The 13,955-nt window shown below is 41.9% G+C and overlaps 1 long non-coding RNA gene across 1 annotated transcript in view; it reads left to right on the plus strand.

Annotated features, from left to right (window-relative positions):
• LOC117312545 (uncharacterized) overlaps positions 1 to 13,955 on the plus strand; it is a 130,850-nt gene that overhangs the window by 54,619 nt on the left and 62,276 nt on the right. The window contains exons 11-12 of the long non-coding RNA XR_012332338.1: positions 3,637 to 3,806; positions 9,622 to 9,658. This is a non-coding gene — a long non-coding RNA (uncharacterized lncRNA). The remainder of the gene's footprint in view (positions 1 to 3,636; positions 3,807 to 9,621; positions 9,659 to 13,955) is intronic.

Genomic DNA, 13,955 nt, shown 5'->3' on the forward strand with positions numbered 1-13,955 from the left:
CTCCTAATTTTTTTGTATTTCTGCAGTGTCAGTAGTTACTTCTCCTTTTTCATTTCTAATTCTATTGATTTGAGTCTTCTCCCTTTTTTTCTTGATGAGTCTGGCTAATGGTTTATCAATTTTGTTTACCTTCTCAAAGAACCAGCTTTTAGTTTTATTGATCTTTGCTATCGTTTCCTTCATTTCTTTTTCATTTATTTCTGATCTGATTTCTTTTCTTCTGCTAACTTTGGGGGTTTTTTGTTCTTCTTTCTCTAATTGCTTTAGGTGCAAGGTTAGGTTGTTTATTCGAGCTGTTTACTGTTTCTTAAGGTAGGATTGTATTGCTATAAACTTCCCTCTTAGAACTGCTTTTGCTGCATCCCATAGATTTTGGATCATCGTGTCTCCATTGTCATTTGTTTCTAGGTATTTTTTAATTTCCTCTTTGTTTTCTTCAGTGATCACTTTGTTATTAAGTAGTATATTGTTTAGCCTCCATGTGTTTGTATTTTTTACAGATCTTTTCCTGTAATTGATATCTAATCTCATAGCATTGTGGTCGGAAAACATACTTGAAACAATTTCAGTTTTCTTATATTTACCAAGGCTTGATTTGTGACCCAAGATATGATCTATCCTGGAGAATGTTCCATGAGCACCAGAGAAAAATTTGTATTCTGTTGTTTTTGGATGGAATGTCCTATAAATACCAATTAAGTGCATCTTGTTTAATGTATCATTTAAAACTTGTGTTTCCTTATTTATTTTCATGTTGGCTGATCTGTCCATTGGTGAAAGTGGGGTGTTAAAGTCCCCTACTATGAATGTGTTACTGTCGATTTCCCCTTTTATGGCTGTTAGTATTTGCCTTATGTATTGAGGTGCTCCTATGTTGGGTGCATAAATATTTACAATTGTTATATCTTCTTCTTGGATCGATCCCTTGATCATTATGTAGTGTCTTCTTTGTCTATTCTAATAGTCTTTATTTTAAAGTCTATTTTGTCTGATATGAGAATTGCTACTCCAGCTTTCTTTTGGTTTCAATTTGCATGAAATATCTTTTTCCATCCCCTTACTTTCAGTCTGTATGTGTCTCTAGGTCTGAAGTGGGTCTCTTGTAGATAGCAAATATATGGGTCATGTTTTTGTATCCATTCAGCCAATCTGTGTCTTTTGGTGGGAGCGTTTAATCCATTTACATTTAAGGTAATTATCGTTATGTATGTTCCTATTCCCATTTTCTTAATTGTTTTGGGTTCGTTGTTGTAGGTCTTTTCCTTCTCTTGTGCTTCTTGCCTAGAGAAGTTCCTTTAGCATTTGTTGTAAAGCTGGAGAAGTTCCTTTAGCATTTGTTTTAAAACTGGTTTGGTGGTGCTGAACTCTCTCAGGTTTTGTTTGTCTGTAAAGGTTTTAATTTCTCCATCAAATCTGAATGAGATCCTTGCTGGGTAGAGTAATCTTGGTTGCAGGTTTTTCTCCTTCATCACTTTAAATATGTCCTGCCAGTCCCTTCTGGCTTGCAGAGTTTCTGCCGAAAGATCAGCTGTTAACCTTATGGGGATTTCCTTGTGTGTTATTTGTTGTTTTTCCCTTGCTGCTTTTAATATGTTTTCTTTGTATTTAATTTTTGACAGTTTGATTAATATGTGTCTTGGCGTATTTCTCCTTGGATTTACCCTGTATGGGACTCTGTGTGCTTCCTGGACTTGATTAACTATTTCCTTTCCCATATTAGGGAAGTTTTCAACTATAATCTCTTCAAATATTTTCTCAGTCCCTTTCTTTTTCTCTTCTTCTTCTGGAACCCCTATAATTCGAATGTTGGTGCGTTAGATGTTGTCCCAGAGGTCTCTGAGACTGTCCTCAGTTCTTTTCAATCTTTTTTCTTTATTCTGCTCTGCAGTAGTTATTTCCACTATTTTATCTTCCAGGTCACTTATCCGTTCTTCTGCCTCAGTTATTCTGCTATTGATCCCATCTAGAGTATTTTTCATTTCATTTATTGTGTTGTTCATCGTTGTTTGTTTCATCTTCAGTTCTTCTAGGTCCTTGTTAAATGTTTCTTGCATTTTGTCCATTCTGTTTCCAAGATTTTGGATCATCTTTACTATCATTATTCTGAATTCTTTTTCAGGTAGACTGCCTATTTCCTCTTCATTTCTTAGGTCTGGTGGGTTTTTATGTTGCTCCTTCATCTGCTGTGTGTTTTTCTGTCTTCTCATTTTGCTTATCTTACTGTGTTTGGGGTCTCCTTTTTGCAGGCTGCAGGCTCGTAGTTCCCATTGTTTTTGGTGTCTGTCCCCAGTGGCTAAGGTTGGTTCAGAGGGTTGTGTAAGCTTCCTATTGGAGGGGACTAGTGCCTGTGTTCTGGTGGATGAGGCTGGATCTTGTCTTTCTGGTGGGCAGGTCCACGTGTGGTGGTGTGTTTTGGGGTGTCCTTGGACTTATTATGATTTTAGGCAGCCTCTCTGCTAATGGGTGGGGTTGTGTTCCTGTCTTGCTAGTTGTTTGGCATAGGATGTCCAGCACTGTAGTTTGCTGGTCGTTGAGTGAAGCTGGGTGCTGGTGTTGAGATGGAGATCTCTGGAAGATTTTCGCCATTTGATATCATGTGGAGCTGGGAGGTCCTTTGTGGACCAGTGTCCTGAAGTTGGCTCTCCCACCTCAGAGGCACAGCACTGACTCCTGGCCGCAGCACCAAGAGCCTTTCATCCACATGGCTCAGAATAAAAGGGAGAAAAAGTAGAAAGAAACAATTAGAAGAAAGCAAGCAAGCAAGCAAGAAAGAAAGGGGAAGGAAGGAAGGAAGGAGGGAGGGAGGGAGGGAGGAAGGAAGGAGGGAAGGAAGGAAAAAAAGAAAGAAAGAAGATAAAGTAAAATAAAGTAACAAAATATAATAAAGTTATTAAAATAAAAAAATAATTATAAAGAAAAAAATTAAAAAAACAAAACAAAAAAATGGATGGATAGAACCCTAGGACAAATAGTGGAAGCAAAGCTATACAGTATAAATATTGCTCTCAAAGTCCACCTCCTCAATTTAGGATGATTCGTTGTCCATTCATGTATTCCACAGACATAAAGTTGATTGTGGAGCTTTAATCCGCTGCTTCTGAGTCTGCTGGGAGAGATTTCCCTTTCTCTTCTTTGTTCTCACAGCTCCTAGGGGCTCAGCTTTGGATTGGGCCCTGCCTCTGCGTGTAGGTAGCTGGAGGGTGTCTGTTCTTTGCTCAGACAGGACGGGGTTAAAGGAGCCGCTGATTCGGGGGCTCTGGCTCACTCAGGCCGGGGGGAGCAAGGGGCACGGAGTGTGGGGCGAGCCTGCGGCAGCAGAGGCTGGCATGACGTTGCGCCAGCCTGAGGCGCACCGTGCGTTCTCCTGGGGAAGTTGTCCCTGCATCCTGGCACCCTGGCAGTGGCGGGCTGGACAGGCTCCCCGGAAGTGGGGTGTGGATAGTAACCTGTGCTCGCACACAGGCTTCTTGGTGGTGGCAGCAGCAGCCTTAGCGTCTCATGCCCGTCTCTGGGGTCTGCGCTTTTAGCCGTGGCTCGCGCCCGTCTCTGGAGCTCCTTGAAGCGGCGCTGTTAATCCCCTCTCCTTGCACACCAGGAAACAAAGAGGGAAGAAAATGTCTCTTACTTCTTTGGCAGGTCCAGACTTTTCCCTGGACACCCTCCCAGCTAGCTGTGGCGCACTAACCCCCTGCAGGCTGTGTTCACGCCGCCAACCCCAGTCCTCTCCCTGGGATCCGACTGAAGCCGGAGCCTCAGCTCCCAGCCCCGCCCGGCTCGGCGGGTGAGCAGACAAGCCTCTTGGACTGGTGAGTGCTGGTCGGCCCTGATCATCTGTGCGGGAATCTCTCCGCTTTGCCTACCACACCCCTGTTGCTGCGCTGTCCTCTGCGGCTCCAAAGCTTCCCCCTCTGCCACCCACAGTCTCCACCCGCGAAGGGGCTTCTAGTGTGTGGAAACCTTTCCTCCTTCATGGCTCCCTCCCACTGGTGCAGGTCCCGTCCCTATCCTTTTGTCTCTATATATTCTTTTTTCTTTTGCCCTACCCAGGTACGTGGGGGGTTTCTTGCCTTTTGGGAGGTCTGAAGTCTTCTGCCAGCGTTCAGTAGGTGTTCTGTAGGAGTTGTTCCACGTATAGATGTATTTCTGGTGTATCTGTGGGGAGGAAGGTGATCTCCATGTCTTACTCTTCCGCCATCTTCTACTTTTAGTTTTTTAAGGAACCTGCATACTGTTCTCCGTAGTGGCTGCACCAATTTACATTCCCACCGACAGTGTAGGGGGGTTCCCTTTTCTCCATACCCTCTCCAGCATTTGTTATTTGTAGACTTTTAATGATGGCCATTCCGACTGGTGTGAGGTGGTAGCTCATTGTAGTTTTGATTTGCATTTCTCTAATTATTGGTGATGTTGAGCTTCTTTGGAGAAATGTCTATTTAAGTCTCCTGCCCATTTTTCTATTTGGTTGGGGTTTTTTAATTTGTTGAGTTGTTCTTTCTTATTTTTAAAGTAAGTGTTTATGGCTATAACTTTCCCAATTAGCAACACTTACATTTCATCCCATAAGTTTTGGCATGTTGTGTTTTTGTTTTCATTAGTCTGTAAGTATTTTCTAATTTTTTTGGTATTTTCGTCTTTGATCCATTGGTTGTTGGAGTGTATTGTTTAATTTCCACAATTTTGTGAATTTTTTAGTTTTCCTTCTGTTGTTGATTTCTAACTTCTATGCATTGGGGTTGGAGAAGATATTTTGTATGATATCCATCTTTCAAAATCTGAGACTTCATTTGTGGCCTAACCTATATCCTGGGGGATAGCCTATGCGCACCTGAGAAGAATATGCATGCTATTGTTGTGTTTGTTAGATCTAGTTGATCTATTGTATTGTTAAGTGTCTATTTCCTTTCTTATCTTCTGTCTGTTTTTTGGTTTTTTTTTAATTTTATTTTTATTGGAGTATAGTTGACTTAAAATGTTGTGTTAGTTTCTGCTGTACAGTAAGGTGCTGTCTGGTTGTTTTATCCATTATTGTGATAATGGATCACAAAGCATCCAGCTATTATTGTAAAATTGTTTTATTTCTCCCTTCAATTCTGTCAGTTTTAATTTCATATATTTTGATGCACAAATGTTTATAATTGTTTTATCTTCTTGCTTTATTGAAACTTTTATTAATATACAGTGTATTTCTTTGTTGTAAACTTTTTCAATTTTACGTATTTTGTCAGATATTTTTATATCCACCCATGCTCTCTTTTGGTTGCTATTTACATGGAGTAACTTTTTCCATCCTTTGTTTTCCCTCTATTTGTGTCTTTGGATCGAAAGTGGGTCTCGTAGATATAGTTGTATCATGTGTTTTTATCAATTTTGCCAATCTCTGTCTTTTGATTGAAGAGTTTAAACTATTTACACTTAAAGTAATTACTGATAAGGAGAGATTTACTTCTGTGATTTTGCTATTTGTTTCCTAAATGCCTTGTAGCTTTTTTATTGCTCATTTCCTGTGTTAGTCTTTTGTGTTCAGTTGATTTTTTATAGTGAGATGTTTAAATTCCTTTCTCATTTCCTTTTGTGTATATTCTATAGCTGTTTTCTTTGTGGTTACCACAAGGATTACGTTTAACATCCTAAAGTTATAACAGTATAGTTTGAATTTATACCAGCCTAACTTCAATAACGTACCCAAACTCTGCTCCTTTACAGCTTCATCCCCATCCCTTTCAGCTGCTGATGTCATAAAATTACATCTTTCTACATTGTGTGCCCCAAAACATAAACTAATATATTTTTAAAATTCAGTAGTCTCCTAAATCATGTAGAAAACAAAAAGTGGAGTTACAAACCATTGTTACAATAATACTAGCTTTGATAATTATCCATGTATTTACCTTTATTGAGATCTTGATTTCTCCATATAGATTTGAGTTACTGTTATGGCTTCTAGTGTCTTTTTATTTCTTGCAGGACTCTTGAGCATTTCTTGCAGGACAGGGCCACTGGTAACAAACTCTCTCGCTTTTACCTTGATGTCTTAATTTCTCCCTTACTTTCGAAGGGCAGTTTTGCTAGACATAGAATTCTTGGTTGACGGTTTCTTTTCTTTTAGCATTTTGACTATATCAGCCCACTGCCTTATGGTCTCCAATGATTCTGATGAGAAATCTGCTGATAATCCTATTGAGGATCCCTTGTATGTGATTATTTGCTTCTCTCTTGCTGGTTTCCAGATTTTCTCTTTTTCTTTGGCTTTCAGTTCATCTTACTTGGAGCTTATTGAGCCTGTTGGATAGTTTTTTCTTGATTTTTTTTTTTTGGCCACACCACACATCATGTGGGATCTTAGTTCCCTGACCAGGGATTGAACCCATGCCCCCTGCAGTGGAAGCGTGGAGTCTTAACCACTGGACTGCCAGGGAAGTCCCCTGTTGGCTATTTATATTCATGTTTTTCCCCAAGTTTGGGAAGTTTTCAGCCATTATTTCTTCAGATACCCTCTCTGCCGTTTTCTCTCTCTCTTCTCTTTCTGGGACTCCCACTGTGTGGTGTTGGTCTGCTTTTTGGTGCCTCAGGTCCCTTAGGTTCTGTTCACTTTTCTTCAGTCTCTTTACTTTTTTTTTTTTTTGCGGTACGCGGGCCTCTCACTGCTGTGGCCTCTTCTGTTGCGGAGCACAGGCTCCGGACGCGCAGGCTCAGCGGCCATGGCTGACAGGCCCAGCCACTCCGCGGCATGTGGGATCCTCCCGGACCGGGGCACGAACCCGTGTCCCCTGCATCGGCAGGCGGACTCTCAACCACTGCGCCACCAGGGAAGCCCAGTCTCTTTACTTTCTGTTCCTCATACTTGATCATTCCCTTTGTCCTTTCTTTAAGTTTGCTGATTCTTTCTTCTGCCTGCTCAAATCTGCATTTGAATTTCTCTAGTGAATTTTTAATTTCAGTTATTTTACTTTTCAGCTCCAGAATTTCCTTCTGACCTCTTTCCAGATTTTCTGTCTCTTTACTGATATTTTCATTTTGATCATACATTGTTTTCTTGACTTTCTCCACATGTTCCTTTAGTTCTTTGAACATTTTTATGCAGCTGTTTTAAAGTCTTTGTCTAATATTTCTTCTATTGGATCTTTTTCAGGGACAGAGTCTATCGACCTATTTTATTTCTTTGAATGGGCCATACTTCCCTGTTTCTTTGTATGCCTTGTGATATTTCTGGGTTGAAAACTGGACATTTGAATCTAATAATGTGGTAACTCTGGAAATTATATTCTCTGCCTTCTCCCAGGGTTTGCTGGTTTTTGTCACTGTTTGTTTATTGTTTTTTTTTTTTTTTTGATTCTATAGACTGTATCTCAGCTGAGCGTGTCTCAGGTGTAAACTTAAGGTATTCTTAGGTCTTTTCTGAGACTTTCCTTGGGCATGCCCAGTCACTTTCTAATTTTCCCCATATATGTAGTCATTTTTTAATAGTCTAGTCTTTAATATCTGACTACCAAAAGGGGAAAAAGAAAAATAAAGGGGGTTAAAAAAGGGCACTGTCCCTTAAATCTCCTGGCTGTCACTTCAGCCAGATGAGGAGGGACTTCTATTGGTGGGGGAGGGGCTACAACAATGGGCACTGCCCTTTTGTCTACCCCTCTGTGATCAGAAGCAGTCACCAGTGACCAGAGCACAGATCACTGATGTCCTTTTTGCCCATCCAGGCTCCTGCAAGCTGTGCAAATCTGCTCCAGGAACCATGCACAGCTGCCTGCCATGGGGTTGGGGATGGGTAGCTGCTGTTGTGCTGAGAGCTGAAACTGGCCAAAATGAACAGTCCAAGTCTTCCCCTGGACATTGCAAGCCTTCAGTAAGCTGTCCAGAGTTCCATAATAGTTACATCAGACAGATTTCTGCCAGTGCAATTTTTGTCTGGGAGTGGGGGAGACAGACTCTTAGTGCTTCCTACTGCACCATCTTCCCAGAATCTGCCAAGAGTTTAAAAAACAGATTTCCTTTTTTTTTTTTTTAAGAGCAGTTTTAGGCTCACAGCAAAACTGAGTGAAAGGTACAGAGATTTCCTATACATCCCCTGTCCCCATTGTCAACAGAGAAATGCCTCTGGATTTTGTAAGTAAAATAAAATCATGTGTAAGAAAACATTTTTTTTTTTTTTTTTTTTTGCGGTACGCGGGCCTCTCACTGTTGTGGCCTTTCCCGTTGCGGAGCACAGGCTACAGACACGCAGGCTCAGCGGCCATGGCTCACGGGCCTAGCTGCTCCGCGGCATGTGGGATCTTCCCAGACCGGGGCACGAACCCGTGTCCCCTGCATCGGCAGACGGACTCTCAACCCCTGCACCACCAGGGAAGCCCAAGAAAACATTTCTTGAGAAAAGGCCAAGTCTGGCCCTTTTAGGACCAAAGCTCGTGCACCAGGGATTCCTCAGTACCTATGAGGGAGAAGCCTTCATGGTTCCTTCTGGGTGTACACGTGAAGTGGAGGAGTAACAGTAATGCTGCCACCCAAAGTCATGTGTTTTCTGTCAGTGGCCCCAACATTTTCCTACTTATCCAGGAGTCGTCTTTCATAATGACTTATCCTACTTGAAGCCTCTTTATTTAAATAGTTGCCAAGTTGTAGAGATTCTGTTGCTGTAACATCTCACCCATTGCTATGCTCACTCCCACTCTTCTATTTATTTTTCTTTCCTTTGGCCACACCATGCGGCATGTGGGATCTTAGTTCCCTGACCAGGGATTGAACCCGTGCCCCCTGCATTGGGAGTGCAGAGTCCTAACCACTGGACCACCAGGGAAGTCCCCACTCTTCTATTTCAGACCCGTGTATGTGGATTCTTTCCTGTCATAAGAGTCTCCCAAACAATTCTCCCCTGTGCCAGACACTCCCATCACATGGCAACTAGATGTATCATCCTAGAGCACAGCTCCAGTTACCTCATGCTTCTGCTCAAAAACAGAGAAGCTCCCCTATTCCAAAATCAAAGCCTAGAAACTGTCTGGGGCAGTCCCCAATTTCCTGGGGTCCTTTCCCAAAGCCTGAGGTCCTAGGACTAGAGTGAGCATTTTGTTTCTGGGTGCTGTTTCCTCAAAGTGGTGCTTTCTGAGCAACTACCAGATGCAGGAGTTCTGCTTTATAACAGTCTATAAGAAGAAAATAGTAACGTTCTAGACTCTCCAACCTTCACCCCAGGAAAGCCTTTGTCCTTTTCCATTAAGTTGTTTTCTGGCGCCACCTGGTGTTAGGACTAAGCAGCGGTGGCTCTAGAGAAAAAGGAAGAACCCACTATAAATGTTTTATCCCAAACTGAGGATCTTTAGCACCAGAAAGGAACCTTAGAGATCATTTAGACAGATGCCTTGTTTTATAGATCAGTAATTTATCCAGGATTTAGAGCAAGAACTGAATCCGCATTTCAGTCCCAGGCTCCTCAATTTTCCAACACATCCCCCCGACACCCTCCTACCTCAGCCCCCATACCTTCTTAAGCCTCGAAAGGAATTGGGCCAGAGTGATGATGCCACCTTTGGAGGAAGGCAACAAAAGGATATTAACTTTTATTGATCCCTTATTATAAGTCAGTTACTGTACTGAGTACATTTATAATATCTCATTTATTCTTCACAGGTAGCCTGTTCTTATTCCTGTTTCACCGACGGACAAGGTAAGGTTCAGAGAGATTGAGTGACTCATTACAGTTACGTTGTATTATTTGTTCACAATTATTCACTCCCTCCTTGCCCTTGCCATACTTCTGTGTCTGGGCCACATATACACTCACTCTCCTGCCCTCACTGACTTTGGGCGCGGCCACTTCGACTTTCTTTGGTCAATGGAACGTGAATGAACTTGATCGGTACCCCATGAGAGCAAAAGTTTTAAGTTCCGTGCTGCGATTAAATGCACTTCAGCCCTGACCTTCTCTGTGGGGACACCATAACTGAGAGGGTAGCCGTCCCTCCAGCCCTGCCCCTGGAATAGGACACATGTGGAGCAGGGAGGGCCAAGCCTGTCAGTCACAACTGACCCACAGTTAGCCTGCAGCCCATGTGAAACATGAGCAAAAAATAAATATTTGTCCTTTAAGCCAGCGTCCCCCAGCTTTTTTGGCACCAGGGACCAGTTTCGTGGAAGAAAATTTTTCCATAGACCCAGGGCGGGGGTTGGTTTCAGGATGATTCAAGCCCATTACATTTATTGTGCACTTTATTTCTATTATTATTACATTGTACTATACAGTGAAATAATTATACATCTCACCGTAATGCAGAATCAGTGGGAGCCCTGAGCTTGTTTTCACTTGCCACTCACTGATAGGGTTTTTTTTTTTTTTTTAACTGATAGGGTTTTGATGTGAGTGTGCAAGCAATTGACTTATTATGGTCTCTGTGCGGTCAAACCTCTCTATTAATGATAATCTGTATTTGCAGCCGCTCCCCAGCGCTAGCATCACTGTCTCAGCTCCCCCTCAGATCACCAGGCATTAAAGTCTCATAAGGAGGGCGCAACCTAGATCCTCCGCATGCGCAGTTCACAGTAGGGTTCGCGCTCCTGTGAGAATCTAATGCTGCTGATCTGTCAAGAGGCGGAGCTCAGGTGGCAATGCGAGCTTCGCTCGCTCTCCTGCCGCTCACCTCCTGTGCGCCCGGTTCCTAACAGGCCGCCGACCAGTACCTGTCGGTGGTCCCGGGGTTGGGGACCCCTGCTTTAAACCAATGAGAATTAGGGGTTGTTTGTTGCTGCAGCAAAGCTGACCCATACAGGATTGAACACAAGTCTGATTGACTCCAAAATCTCTCTGGAAACTGTGAAAAAGAACCCTGTTCCCAGGGTGATGTCTAATTTAACGAATTTAAGAACCTATGTGTTAGGTCTTAAGTTGCTAAGGTTCTCGCCTCCTTGGAGTCTTTGCTTAATTTTACCCTTGCACTGACACTTCTCTTGAGGGTCCAATTTAATTCTGAAACCTGCTTCTCCAGCTCCACCTCCTCAGTGCTTTTGATTCCCTTTACTTTGATTTACTTTTTCTTCTTTTTAAAAGCCGTATTACCTTCCAAAATACAGTTAACTTATTTATAATGCATACAGTTTAAATGCTGCCCAGCTGAATGTTAGGAGGGAAGGGGTTTTTTTGGTCTGTTTTGTTTATTGTCATTGTCCTTCCTTAAACAGTGCCTGGCACGTAGTAGGTGCTAAAAAGTATCTGTTAAATGAATGAATGAAAATAGGAGGACACTTCCGAAATCATGGTAGCTGTTGTGTTTTACTAGCTTGGCCAGTAGAGGTCATAGATGAGTTCTTTAAATATCTTGGACCTGCAACTACTTTTATGTGTGTTTTGTGTCAGGGTCTGTCCACTGTGGATGCCTTGGGGATTAGTGTGGGTTGCCATGTGGCAATGATCAATCTGATGGTGGCATTTGGCATATATTTGGCATAAAAACTGCTGAAAGTGAAAAATTGATGATGTCTCAGATTGGTTTCTCCTCCATCTATGACCTAGTCTTGGGAGCCAAGAAAAAAAAAATGGCAAATAGGATGCAAGATGGCGCAGAAAGTGTCGGCTTTAAGGTTGTGTCTATTTATATAAGTTGCTTGTAAATAAAAGTTAAATTCAAACAGTCGAGAGGATAGTAAATGCTTATTGGCAGCTGCAAAGCTATTTGCCTAGATTAACAATGGAACCTTCCAAAAGTGTCTGTGTATGTGTGTTTACAGATACAGCCTAGTAATACTGGAACACTTCACTGACCTTTTCCTCTCCTCTATTACAACAAAAAATGGAATCACAAGCCGTGATTCTGCCTGCAGGTGGTTTATTCTCCCTGGTTCAATAGGTCATGCTAAACTTCACAGTGTGTAACTGCACGGGGGGTAGATTTAAAGGGATGATGAGACTGGATTGGAAGCAAATCATTTTCTTCAGGTTGCATATGATTGATGAGTTCAAGGATAAAAATTTAAGAAGGAAGGAGGTTTAATTTTGTTGCTTGCCTCTCACACACCAGGCACTGAGCTAAATACTTTTACAGGTTATCTCATTCACTGTGCCTGAAGTGAACAGTGTCAAAGATAGCACCTAGCACTTAGTGAAAGCTCAAAAATTACTGAATAAATGAGTGAGGGAGTCGATGACCATTAGGAAAAGGGTCTGTTTCTTTGTTTTGGGGGGTTGTTCCAGGGGGTCGATTTGTTTTATTTCCTCTGTAGAGCTAAATCCAATTGAAACGCAGAATGTGGGTACATTTGTGTTTGGTGTTTATTCATATCACGTGTCCACTTACTGGGCACTGAAAAAGGATGCCTAGAAGGTGGTTCCTGTCACGAGACACTGAAAGGTAGGCGTGGATGGCGAGCTTTGGGGAACGGGCGTTAATTTTGGTCCTGCTGTGAAGCTGACCTTTTCTTTAGAGTCTATGCGATGAAAATTGTAATCACGTAACTTCTACTGATTCTACTTGACACATGTCACGAGACAAATGTGAGATGCCCTATTTGAAAGGTTTTGTGGTGAATCAATGGGAAAGGTAGCCAATAGTGGGAGTTTAATGAAAGTATTTTGTGATGGCCCTTGGGGAGGGCCTGGGACTAAGTCACAAACTCCATCCTGCAGCACATGTTGCTCTGGCTTTGTCTCCATCAGTGGATGAACAAAACAGGACAGTAATGCCAATATCATGTACCACCTATACCTCTTCGGCCTCTATGGTTGGGGTGGATTGCCAGACTGAAGAACTTCATTATGTTTGAATATCAGAGATGATGGTTTTCTTGAGCTCTGTGTTGGTAAACAGCCAGATAACATAGTTTTATTCTATTATGAGGCTTGTAGCCAGATAAATGCAAGGGTAGATTCTCCTATGTGATGATATGAAAGAGAATTCGCCAGCTACTCAAGAATACTTCTAGTGTGGGGCATCAGGCAGGGCAGGGGGACACGGAGCCACAGGAACATTTCCCCCCAAGAGTTTACGGAGGTGCATCCTCACTCCAACAGAAGTGAAATAGGACTTTTTCCTCTCCCCTCTCTTTTCCTCCTCTCCCTTGCTTAGAGCTTTCTTCGACTGTTAGGCATGTGATACATTCATCGCAAGCATAATCGGTACACAGAATGTAGAGATGCCAAGTGTGCGTGAACAAATTAGAGGCTCTTAGTCAAATCCAAACAAACATATACTTGATAATGGCTTTGGCTGAAATGTATTTTTACATTTTGTAGCGTGTTCCCATTTGCCCGTGGTTAGCAAAGATTAAGCTTGCCAAACTTTAATGCGGTATAAATGCCATGTTCAAGGCAAAACAAGTGCACTGTTACAGGATCTGGCAAATCTAAAGCATTATCAACAGCTGTGGTTTTCAAATACTTTGTGAGACTGGAAAAATAAAGCACATGTGCGTTTAGAGTGGGCATTTACGCTCCCATTAATTTTTTAAAATATAATTTGCGGTTACTGGTAGTTTCACATGGTTTTATAGTTACAGTCAAGTTCTGATTATATGTGATAATGGCCAGAAGGCAAAAATTGATTGAGTCCCTCATTAATTAATTAATTAAGGATTCATTGAGAGAAATCTCTGTTCACGGACATATACTTGGTGCTAATTGTATCGAATCACTTCCCACCCCTCCCCATCCATACTTTTGCCCGAATTGCCATGAGTATAAGTGTTCATTTGAATTTCATCCCATTCCATTTATCACCATCAAAGGACACATCTTTAGAAATAAAAAGGTCAAAAGGAAGGAGAATTGTCGTAGGGATAAGGGAGGAAAACAGCAATTCTAAATTGCTAAACAGTTGACTTCTATATAGGAGGGTTCTGTATTATGGTTCAAAGTATCTGATGTTGAAAACTATTTGAAAAGTGACAAGAAAATTGACATTTTGCTTTACCTAATGACTCGAATTGATAAGGTTTCATCATAAATATCACCGTATATGACACAGATCATTATCAAT

This window comes from Tursiops truncatus, chromosome 6 (genome assembly GCF_011762595.2).
Source record: "Tursiops truncatus isolate mTurTru1 chromosome 6, mTurTru1.mat.Y, whole genome shotgun sequence".
In the NCBI taxonomy this organism is placed as follows: Eukaryota; Metazoa; Chordata; class Mammalia; order Artiodactyla; family Delphinidae; genus Tursiops; species Tursiops truncatus.